Source organism: Suncus etruscus, chromosome 16, assembly GCF_024139225.1.
Source record: "Suncus etruscus isolate mSunEtr1 chromosome 16, mSunEtr1.pri.cur, whole genome shotgun sequence".
In the NCBI taxonomy this organism is placed as follows: domain Eukaryota; kingdom Metazoa; phylum Chordata; class Mammalia; order Eulipotyphla; family Soricidae; genus Suncus; species Suncus etruscus.
Window position 1 is genome coordinate 8,240,179 of NC_064863.1, and position 12,789 is coordinate 8,252,967.

Sequence of the window (12,789 nt, forward strand, 5' to 3'; positions counted from 1 at the left end):
AAGTGAATTTTTGTTGCCACATGTTTGTTCTTTGAAACTCATGTAATCCAGGAAGTAGGCATTGACTATTGTCAATTATTCTACTTGAAATGCCAAAATTTCTACTGTGCTTTATTTCTTTTAATTCCTTTAAGATTTATACACCTGAAAACAAAAAAAATTATGTGGCACTTGATTATACTGTTTTTGTTTATTTATCAGTCCTCGTTGTAGAGGCCATTAAGAATGTTTTATTCTTCCCTGTGTGTAGGTATCAGTACATTAAACAAATATTTATTAGATGGATGGGCTATAATGTATATGAATAATAGTGTATGCGATTGGTTTGTACTTTGTAAATGAAATAAATAATACTATATTGCATTTGTAGATTCTATACATTATAGAGGAGTAAGCTAGAGATCTCAGTAGACTATAGACATCGTCATTAGTTGTTATGATTACTGTAATTATAGTTATGTAGAAAGAACATAACATGATGTAAGTTGGATTTTGTTTTATTTTTAGGGGGGCACATGTGGTGGTTTCTAGGTGATACTCTGGATCAGTGATCAAAAGTCGTTTTCCTAGAAGTTTTTGAGATACCTGACCTGTGTGTTTTTTGCCAGAGATTCTAGCCACCTAAAAGCAAAATAGATTCTCGGCCCTTTGACCTATTGCTCAGATATTTATATAACATTTAATACCCAATTTTGAGGACTTTACTAATATTGTTCTTATTGGTAGATTAGCAAAGAAACTATAGTTTAGAACTTACCAGTGCCATATGCTAAAGTAAAGCTTATGCTGAATGCTCTGAAGGTGAAAATGATATGATTTTGTTTACAGAACATGTTTCAGGAGGTACAACACAAAACATGTGAACTTGTGTATTGGTGAGAGCCAGTAAATAACTTTTAGCTAGGGCAACTAGAGCTAATAAAGGCTTCTTTGTGATGTTGCTGTTATTGTTTTTATCATCAGCTGACTTTCTCTTAGAGCGTGTCAAATCAAAAGAGCCCAAGGGAAACAGAACTTGTCGAAAATTGTGGTGTTATTTGGATGAAAAATAACATTCAAGTTGATGAATCTTAGCTCTGCTAGAAACTCAGGGACTATGTGTTTCAGAAGTGGTAAATCTGAAGTCTGTATAAAAATCCATCAGAGTTCTTATATTATTCCAGAAATGCATAAATACATAAAAGCAAATTGAAAGTAACTTTTAGGAAACTGAAAAGTTGAGCATAATTAGCAAGTTTCCAACAATTTGGAACACTTGATGGAACTCTCAAATATTCTAATAGAAACCTTGAAGGTCCATAATTTATATAAAAAAAAAGGTAGCACAAATTTAAGTCTGAAATACTAGGATTAGAAAAAAATTAATTAGAGCTCTAATAAAAGCACAAATCCAAGTTGCCACAGGGCTAAAATAAAATTACCAGTCTATTGATATTTAATTGCAGGCTAAAATCAAATAATTGTATAAATAAAGATAAAATAATTCCAAATCTGTTCATGTTTAGTCATTATTTAAGTATAAAGCCTAATTCCACCAAGCTTGAAAACCAAATTATAAATGTTTTATAGTGAAGAAAAAGGTAAATAAAATCAGATTTTAACATGCCTTGAATTTTGAAATTAGCAGTCAAGAATTATAAAAACAAGACTATTATAACTGAATTGTATATTAGAAAAGTTTATCCACTGTCTTAGGAAAAGACATATAGATATGTGCAAAAAATAATCAATGTAAAAACAATTGTAGCTGGCATAAAGTAAGGTCATTAGCATTCTGGTAGCATTATTGGTATAGGACACCCTACTCATGAAAAGTTAATTCTTGAGATAATTCTAATTAGAAAGAATGTACTCTTGATTGAAATGGAATGTAGAGAACCTTTTTTCTACATTCTTTAGGGATCATAACACTTCTGTAGTCATCAGGGTGATCAACTAGTCTTTATACTAAATATACTTTTCCCAGCTTCAAAGTCCATTGTTTATATTTCCTGATTTTTAACAAAAAACAAAGGTCAGTATGGTATTTGTTTATTGGCTGCTTTCTGAGAAGGCTCAGACCTTGAAAGCTTCAGAGACAAGGACTTGTAGTTTCATGAAGGCTCAGTTGAATGTACATGGTTCAAATGTTGTGCTCTCTAGTGCAAAAGAGAGAACTCTGTCTTCTAAAAATCTTCCTGTAACCTTAATTAACTGATGGTCTGAATTTCTTTAACAGAAGCCATAGAAAAGTCAGTCTCTGTGTGTTGAACCTAAGTCATTGTCATAGGGATTAAAAATGTCTATGGCATTGAAGAAGTAACATTACCAGGGAGTCTCCATTTCTTCACAAACTGGAAGAAATAAAGAATCATATAGGCTAATTTATTGCCTTCTTTACTACTGAAAATATAGAGCAGTTTACAGCTGATTTGTAGGTACAAAGTGACTGGGATCAGATGATACTTTAAAAATATTATATTAAAAAATAGGATAGGTGACTATAATTTAAGTTTCGGATGGAGGGAGGACAAGCTGGTGGTGGGAATGGCCTAATTTATTGTCACTATGCACCTTAAATATTATTGTGAAAGACTTGTAATTTACTTTGATCACAATAAAAGTTATTAAAAAATACTAAAAGGAAAAAAATGAGGAGAGTAAGTATGAAGATTAGGAGCATAAAGTTACACACAAGTTTTGTAGTTTAGAAGATCAATTTAAAAGTATTTGGGGCAGGCATAAAAGCACAGCAGGTAGGCATTTGCCTTGTATGTGTCCAACCTGCATTTGTTCTTTGTATTCCCTCTGGTTCCTGAAGTAACACAGGAATTATTCTTGAATGCAAGGCCAGGAGTAATCCTGAGCATTTCTAGCTATGGCTCTAAATAAAATTACAATAAAATTTAATAAAAGAGAGGTAGAGTGATAGCGCAATGGCAGGGTGTTTGCCTTGCACATGACTGACCCAGGATGGACCTGCATTTGATCCCTGGTGTCCCATATGGTTCCCCAAGCCAAGAGCGATTTTTGAGCACATAAGCCAAGAATAACTCCTGAGCATCACCGGGTATGGCCCCAAAACTAAAAAACTAGAAAACAAATTTAATGATAGAATAAAATAAAAGTACACAGCCAGCATTGAATGACTTAGATTTTGTTTCCTAATCTCCAATTGTTATAAGTGTGTGTAATTCATTTTAACTTTAAAAACTGATTTCCTGTCTTAATAGTTAGAGTTTACCTACTACGTTCTATGTAAAGTAGATATTTATTAATGGATATATAATATTATATATTATATATATTAATATTTATATAATGGCTAACAGTGTACCTGTAAAATTGTCCCAGATATAGTCTTTTTTAGCTATTGTTCAATCATGCTTCTCTGCAGTCTTTGTAAGTACAACCATCTTACAGTAAGTGATTTGTAAATTCACAAAGATAATCATCATCAATATGTTTCTTTGATGAGAGCTAAGCAAATGATTTTATATTGTCTATTTAAGTCTATCATCTGCGTTTAACCCTATCTAAGCCTTTACTAAGTACACAACAATGAAAAAATTGAGCCTCATAGCCAACAGTGCCCCAGGGCTATACTCCAGTCCTGAACTCAGGGACCTCTGATGGCAGATTCAGGGTGTCATAATGGGCTACAAAGATTGAATTCAGGTCAGTAATAAGCAACCCAGCCACTTTATTATCAGTATGGGCCCCAATTAAATTATTATTAAGAGATGATTTAAAATGCAATTTGGTTCTAAAGGTCTTTATTTCTATCAGTATTTGGAAAATACTGAGTGAATCCATATATGTGTGACTAGAATATTTAACAATCCTGTGCATTTTAAAGCCAGATTACTTTCACAGAGCAATCGTCCTGATACAAATTCATTTGTGTCAGATATATTAGCTGAGGAAAATGAACAGATCTACTTATGCATAAAGAATGTTCTCAGATATAGATTCTGGAGTCAATTACATACAATATAAGTTTATATTCTAAGATAAGGAACAGTATAGAGTCCTGAGAGCTTGGGAATAGTGGCAGGATACTTGGCAGTGACAAGTAAGGAACTGCTTTATAGGACAACACCGGATGCTCTAGATTAGTAGTTCACTTTCTCCAGTTCTGGAACCCATCGATTTTTTTCGGTCCTAGTACACTCCTGCTCTGTTGGTTTGCCTTGTGGTCTCATGTCATGTCACTATATTGCTGGGAATCACAAAATCCAATATGGCTCTCAAATTTTACATTTGTGCCTTGTAATACGTGTTTGATTAAAACTATTTTTACACAGTATCAAATGATACCAAGCCAATAACCCTGGGTTTGAAATTTAGATTAACAATTTTAGGAGAAAGGAGTGGGTGAAGAAAAGAATAAAATGCAATGGGGCAGTGGAATGATAGGGTCTTAGGTTCTTCTGTGGTAGAATACAATAGCTCTGAAAATCAATACTATAAATGATAACTCTGTTGCCTAAACTTTAATACAATAAGCTATAAAATAGGTGAAAACATAAGGCATACTATTGAAATAACACTTAATATTGGTAATATTTATCTTTAAAATTAATAGGAAACATTTTATTCCTGGAACTCTAGTATTTTTTTTTACCTCTGCTGTGCATTTTATAAGAACCATGAAAAATCTAACTGTGGAAATTTTGAGAAAAAAAAGTTAATCTAAACATTCCTGAAGAGGACTGTCATTCAGATGAAAATCAACTCATCCATTGCTATTGGTATGATACTATGTGATTATTATGTATGGCATACCAACAGACAACCTCTCCAAAGTCTTATGTATATATATGCAGTGTTGCTATAAGACAGGGTAGGATAAAGTAAAAAAGCTCAAATTAATGAATAATTTGCCAATAATACTCTACCCAGACAGACCTACATTCAGGTTTGATATAAAGCTTCAGAGCTTCACAGGTAGACAACAGCTGATGAGCTTTACAGACTCACACCCAACTTTAAAAGAATAACTGAAATGTCTACTTTAAGGCAAGGCAGTCCCAACAAACACATCAAATTCTTACAAAAAGATGACAATAAAATTCATGACAATCATCTCTCTAAATGCTAAAAGATTAAATGCACAAGGTAAGAGACAGACTGGCAAAAATGAAACAAAATGTTAAATCCAACGTTTTGCTGCCTCCAAGAAACATAGTTTAATAGTCAGAGCAAACAGACAAAATCAAATGTTGGATACCAAATATTCAAGCAAAATACTCCCTTAATAAGAGTGAAGTGGCCATATGTATATTAGATGACAGACTTTAAACTTAAAAAAGTGATAAGGGAGAGAAATGAACACTACTTGATATTCAAGGGATATGTGCCCCAGAGAGAATTCACACACATAAACATATATACAAACCATGAAGGACCAAAAATATTTAAAACAACTGCTGACAGATATTAAAACATGAATAGTAAAACAATAAGAGTAAGAGACTTTATTAATGCCCTGTAATATCTTGATAGGTCAATCAGCAAAAACCCAAAGAGAATATAATAGCTCTAAAGGAAGAAATGGAAGAGAATTCATAGTTTATCTCCAAAATAGACCATATACTTGTAACTGCTGTAGACGTGTTAGCGTCCCTACGCAAAAACTTAGTGGGTTAGATAAATCTCACTACGAATAAGCAGGTACACAAGCGGACAAATATGAAATATGAAAATGAAATAAATGAGACCACACAAAATGAATTGTATGGGGACCCACATCCAAGGGATGAGAGGCAAATTTATTTTTCAGCCGATGACATTTTTATGCACGAGCTCTGTATGCAGGGTGTCCTCAGGGAAAACAAAGAGTAGGAGAGCAGTACAATGGGGAAACAGGCCTAGAATCTACATATCAAATGACTATCCTATAGGTGAGAAAGACCCCTGTTGGAGGTTGGTGATGGAATTGTTTTTGCGTAAGCAGAAAAACAGGTTTAACAAGGAAACAGGAGGAGAGAGATAGAAATATTTATGATGTTTGTATAGTTGCTGGAAAATAGATTTTTGAGGGGACAGAAATAATTGTTTACCATCATAGAGCTAGACTTAGAAAAACAAGCTGCTGGCGCCAGGTAATACTAGAAATACGATTCACAAATAGACTAGCCAGCAGTGAGCTTTTGGTGGGCTTTGGTAGCAAAATTCGTTTCTGAGTGAAGAGAAGCTAAAGCCGAATTTCTGCACAAGAAAAGGAACAAAATTCAAATAAAGAGAAAATGTCATGTCACAGAATTATAGCCAATAATACACGTAAAGGGTCAATAATTGACTTCTCTGAACGGGCCTCTTGGCAAATAATTCTTGGGAGGAAAAATTAGACACTGCACCAGGAAATCAAAAAGCCACGTCTGGTGAGTGCCCCCCTAAGTGGGGGGGTAACATGTAACCCTACTCCTATTCTTTATGTAAGCTTACCTACAAGAAAGACCCTCCAATTCCTGGGAGGGGTCTTGGGAAGGTTATAAAAGGTTTGGCCTGAGGGGTCAAAAGGGATTTGCCTGAATGGAGATCAGAGGAGAGATGGTGGAAAGAGTCTAGACGCAGGGCAAGCTGACAAGACCATGCTTAAATAAGTTTAAGATTATAGGTCACACATATTGGACAGGGCAAATAAAGCTGATATTTCCCGGAACCTGTCTGAATGATTTTCTTGCCTCTACCTGAAGTTGCTGACCCACCAGCTAGAGAAGGAAGTGCAGCCACGTGGCCTGAGATGGCAGAGAAAGGCACATCTATGCGTCCCCTCCATCCAAGCCCATCTAAAGGGCTTTGATGCAACAATACTGATTCATAAAACGTATCACCATAAAATCAAGACGATAAAAATTGTAAGAACTAATTTTTCAGATTATCATGCAATGAAATTAGAGGTGAATGACACACAAATTATAAAAAAAGTAACAATTGGGCATTGAGGTGGTGGTGCAAGCCATAAGGCATCGCGATGCCTTAACCGTGCTAGCTTAGGAAGGACTGCAATTAGATCCCCTAGTGTCCCATATGCTCTCCCAAGCCAGGAGTGACTTCTGAGCACATAGCCAGGAGTAACCCCTGAGTGTCACTGGGTGTGGCCAAAAACAACAACAACAATAACAACAACAAAAGAAAAAATAACAATTGGATATTAAACAACTTACTACTGAACAACCACTGGGCAGAGAGAAATTAAAGAGGAAATCAAAAGATTCTCAAAACAAAATAGAATGAAGACACAAAGTATCAGAATTTGTGGGACAAAGCAAAAGAAAAGCATTTTTAACTTTACAAGAATTCCTCAGGAACAAATAAGGGCAGAGAACTAATTTAACAAAAAAGAACAACAAAATAACCAACTATAGGTACAGAAGGAAATAAACATTAGAGCAAAAATTAATGGCCTGAAATACAAAAAAAAAAGTCTGAAAGATCAATGAATGCAAAAGTTGGTGTTTTAAAAAAAATAAATAAGATCAACAAACCTTTAGCCAAATTCACAAAGAAAAGGAGAGAAAGAAACTTAATAAACCAAATTAGAATTGAGAAGGGGAAAATTACTACAGCACTACAGAAATTAATAGGGTAATACAGATTACTTTGAGCAACTCTATGCCACAAAACATGAGAACCTGGACAAAATGGATATTTAGACTCCTATAATCTCCCAAGTTTGATTTAAAAAATGATCTGGCATATATGAACAGGCATATCTCTATTGAGGAAATAAAAATGATAATCAGAAGCCTTTATTCCCCAATAATACCCAGGCCTGAATTCTTTTAAACTTTTTAAGAGGATATGCTACCAATACTTTTCAGGATTTCCTAAGAAATTGAAGAAACAAAAATACTCCCAAACAGTTTTGATGAAGCTAACATCATCCTGATACCAAGAGCAGATAGAGATGCTACAAATAAAGAGAACAACAAACCAATATCCTTTATGAACTCAAATCCAAAGATCCTCAACAAAACCTAACACACAGGATCCACCAGATCATCATGAATATCATACACCATAACAATTTAGGATTCATCCCAGACACAAGGATGATTTAACTTATGCAACTCAATCAATGTAATATACCATATCAATTATAGGAAAATAAAAATCAAATTATTATATTAATAGATTAGGAGAAAGCATTTGTAAGTTCCAATACTCATTCATAATAAAACCTCTCAACCAGTTGGGAATGGAAGGAACTTTTCTCAATATATTCAAGGCCACTTACCACAAGACCATTGCAAATGTTTTACTCAATGGGAAAAAAATGAAATCCTTACCTCAAAAATATGGCAAAAAATAAAGCTCCCAACTCACCACTCCTACTCAGTATAGTACTAGAAGTACTTGCTATAGCTATTAGGCAAGAGAAAGATATCAAGGGCATCCAGATAAGAAAGGAAGGAGTTAAGTTCTAACTGTTTGCTCAAAATAAGAAACTGTATATAGAAAATCCTAAAGCCTCTACCAACAAGCTTCTAATAACAATATATTTGTATATCAAAGTGTCAGGCTACAAAATTAAGAAACAGGGCCCGGAGAGATAGCACAGCGGTGTTTGCCTTGCAAGCAGCCGATCCAGGACCAAAGGTGGTTGGTTCGAATCCCGGTGTCCCATATGGTCCCCCGTGCCCGCCAGGAGCTGTTTCTGAGCAGACAGCCAGGAGTAACTCCTGAGCACCGCCGGGTGTGGCCCCAAAACAAAACAAAACAAAAATAATTAAGAAACAAAAATTAATGGCCTTCTTATATACAAATAATGATAGAGAATAAATGGATATTAAAAATAATCCCTCTCAAAACTAAAATATCTTTATGTCAACTCAACTAAAGAGATGAAAGACCTAAACAAAAGAAAAATAAATAGAATGCATAAAAACAGGGGGACATAAGGAAATGGAGATATATACTCTGTTTATGGAGTGGGAGAATAAATATTATTAAAATGGCAATACTCCACAAAGTATTGTACAGATATAATGTAATCTCTCTAAGGATAGCCACAAGAAGTTGATTAAACACTCCTGAAATTTACTTCAAATAATAAATGCACACAAACTGCTAAAGAAATCCTTAGGAAAAGGATGAGAAGCATAATTTTTCCAAATTTATATTATATTACAAAGTAATATTTATCAAAACTTTGAATAAGTCAGACCCTCAGATCACTGGAAATGACATGAGAGTTCAGAAAATAAATCCCAGCCATACAATCAATTAATCTTTGATAAAGAAAAAAAAAGCAAAATGTACCAATGAAAGCCTCTTCAACAAGTATTGATGGGAGAACTGGTCAAGCATATGCAAAAAAGTGAACGCAGACCTTTATCTAATATAATGCACAAAGGTCAAAATCAAAATAGAATAAAGATATTGGTTTTAGATATGAAAGTATAACTTACGTAGACATGACAATGAAATAAAGGCATCTTCCAATAGGAAACACCACTGTCCAAATAAGTGGAAGCAGATATAAATAAATAAGATTGCTTTAAATTGAGGAGCTTCCATACTTCAATGGAAACATTGACAAGGATGCAAAGGCCATTCACTGAAGACAAATTATTCACCCAAAACCATCTAATAAGAAGCGAAAATTAAAATAAACACAGTACTAACAGAAATTACCTAGAAAAAATTAAATTCTATCATAAAATGGAAAGAAGAAATTCAAATTCATTTCCTCATAGAAGAAATGCAGAGAGCCAAAAGGCCCATGAAAATATGCTCCACATCACTAATCATCAGGGAGATGCAAATAAAAACAACAACAAGATACTTCTCATGCCACAGAGACTGACACATATCATAAAGAACAAAACCAACCAGTACTGATTGGTTGTGGAGAAAAGGAACTAACACTGTTGGTGGGAATAACATCTAGTCCAATTTTCTGGAAAAAATTTAAAAATGTTCCTCTAAAAGCTAGAAATTGAGCTCCCCTGTGGTCTAGCAATACCTATACTAGGAATGTACACTAGGAACACAAGAACACGATACAAAAATGGACCCTGTGATTATCACAGCACTATTTACAGTAGCAAGAAACTGGAAAGAACTAAGGTGCCCAAAAACAACCGAGAAGCTAAAGAAACTGTGGTTCATTTATACAAAGGAATAGTATGCAGCTATTAGAAAAGACAAAGTCATAAAATTTTCCTATACTTGGATGGACATGGAGACTACTATCCTGAGTGAAATGAGCCAGAGGAATAGTCTCACTCATCTGATGTATATAAGAAAAATAAAGAAACAGTATGGTAAAAATATCCAGGGACAATAGAGCTGAATGCCTTAAGGACCACCAGCTCATGACATGAAGCTTGCCACAAAGTGTGGCACTAACCATGATGACAACTACCATGACAATGATAGTGAAGGAGAGAGGCAGAATGTCTGTCTTAGAGACAGTTAGGGAGAGGAAAATGGTGGGATATGAACTGGCTGTGTATATTCTATGACTGAAACTGCAGTATGAAATTTTTGTAAACATAGTGATTAATTAAAAAAGAAAAAAAGTTTTAGGAAATTAGGTAGAATCCTGTATAAAGATTGTGTATGGAGATACTTATATATTAATTTAAAATAAAATTTGAAAATATGCAGATTTGCATCAAACTGTTAAAAATGGGTCATTTTCATGCATACTATTATCAGTTTGAAAGAAGAGTAAAAACTATTACATTTCAGAAACAACAAAAGAAACGAACATATATATTTGAAACATGAGGGATTAAGACAAGCATAAGAATAGAGTAAGAACTCTTCTGAGGAACATAAAATTAGGCATGAATGAATCAAAAGATATATTTGGTCATTAAGTCAAAAAGTTCAAATTGTTAAATGATATTTTTTCTAATCAAATTGGGTATATGCTTCAAAGCAGAGAAAATACATTATTTTCCTTTTCTGTAACTAGGTTGCTTGATTCTAAAATTAATATAGACAAATTTATATGTGACATTAATGCTTTGAAGTTTGGAGAAAAAGTGTCATTATAAAAGTAAATCTATTATATCATCATGCATAGTATAACACTATAAATTATAATGTTTTATATTCAGTAACAGAAATATATAATTTAGATAAAATTGAATTCTAAAAAAATCTTCAATATGTCTGATAACTGATGAAAAAGAATGAAACTGCAAATAGCTGCTCTCTTAGTTGGTAAGTAGAAAGAATATCTAAAAATAAATTCCAAACTAACAATTAACAATAATTTCAATATTTTATTTTTGATGTCTTCTTTTGTTATTTTGGGGGGCCACACCAGGTGACTAGCTCAGTGCACAGAAATTGTTCCTGGCTCAGGGAACGATATGGGATGCTGGAGATTGAACTTGGGTCTCTCAGGGATCAGCTGCATGCAAAACAAATTTCCTACCTCTGTGCTACCACTCTGGCCCCAATTTCAATATTTTTCATTATTTATTTTTTATTAACATAAAATATATTCAGATAAAGAAAAGACTTAAATGTTAATAAAGAAACAAAAAGAATGAAAAATAATAGGAAATTATTAAAATATTTGTAAGAATGAGTTCTTTGACTGTAAGAATTAAAAAACACAAGAAGAAAGAGATATATCCAAACTGATAAACATACATTGTTCCATTTTGCATAGGAAAATCTTCCATATGGAAACAAGTTCTGATCTAATAGGGATAGAAACTCATGAATTTTATATGCAGTGGGGGATTTCACCCTGAACATTTGTCATAGTGACTTGACTTAAGGCTTCAGATGATCGGGCAATGGCCATCCAACCCTGAACCATGGATTCTCATCAATGGAACTGGTACTGTTTTCTGAAGTAGCACCAGGAATCGGACTTCTACTGGAGAAGGTCTTAATGCTGCCCTGGCACCAACTTGCTCTAGAGAGGATTCATATGACATCCTGACAACTTGGAAACAGTAACAATTTGCTTTCAGGGAAGGGTTCTCTGCATTTCCACCTACCAGTGAGATGAAACCAGAAGATGATTTATGACACCCTAACTTTGAGATAGGATCTGTACAAAACCTGACAAAAAAAAAAAAAAAAAACCTGAGAAATTTTACTGGGACCACAAAGAAGGACTTAGGGTTTAGACAACTTAATATGCCTGAAGCCTCCAGGGAATATACTTGGTCTTATGCAGGATGCTTCCTGGATAAGATCTCCCTGTTCTTAGGCAAAAGGTTTTTCCTTTCTATTTTCCTCAACTTTTGCAGCACCTATCAAAAACAAACAAAACAAACAAACAAACAAAAAGCAAAAAAAGCAAACAAACAAAAACCTTGCCAAACACACTCGTTTTATTTTTTATCTTTTTAAGTAAACCCTGGAATCTGGTTTACTTTGTTTAATCAGATATTTCTCCCTTATTTCTATAAATCTAAGTCAAAGAAAAAAAAGGATGGGGCTCAAGAGCCAAGTGATCTCAGATGCATTGCTGAAAAAAAATAAGTACAATGTTCATTTAGCAAAGTGGCATATTTGAAAAAGTGTATGATGTACAGGAAAGATGGATTTTTGAAGCATTTGTTATTGTTGGCTATAAAATAAATCAATTGACATATTGATAATACAATAAATAGTGAGAATTGTTTGAAAAGGATTATAGAGATATCACGAGATAATGGAGAGACAACCAGAACATTTCTTGAACTAATGGTCTTACATTTATGAAATGGTCTTATAATATGACACTACATCTAAGGACTAATTTTATTATAAGCGATGTTAAATATAAATTGCACGACACATTTTCTGGTCTAGGTCTAGCACTCTTTTAAGGATTATTAC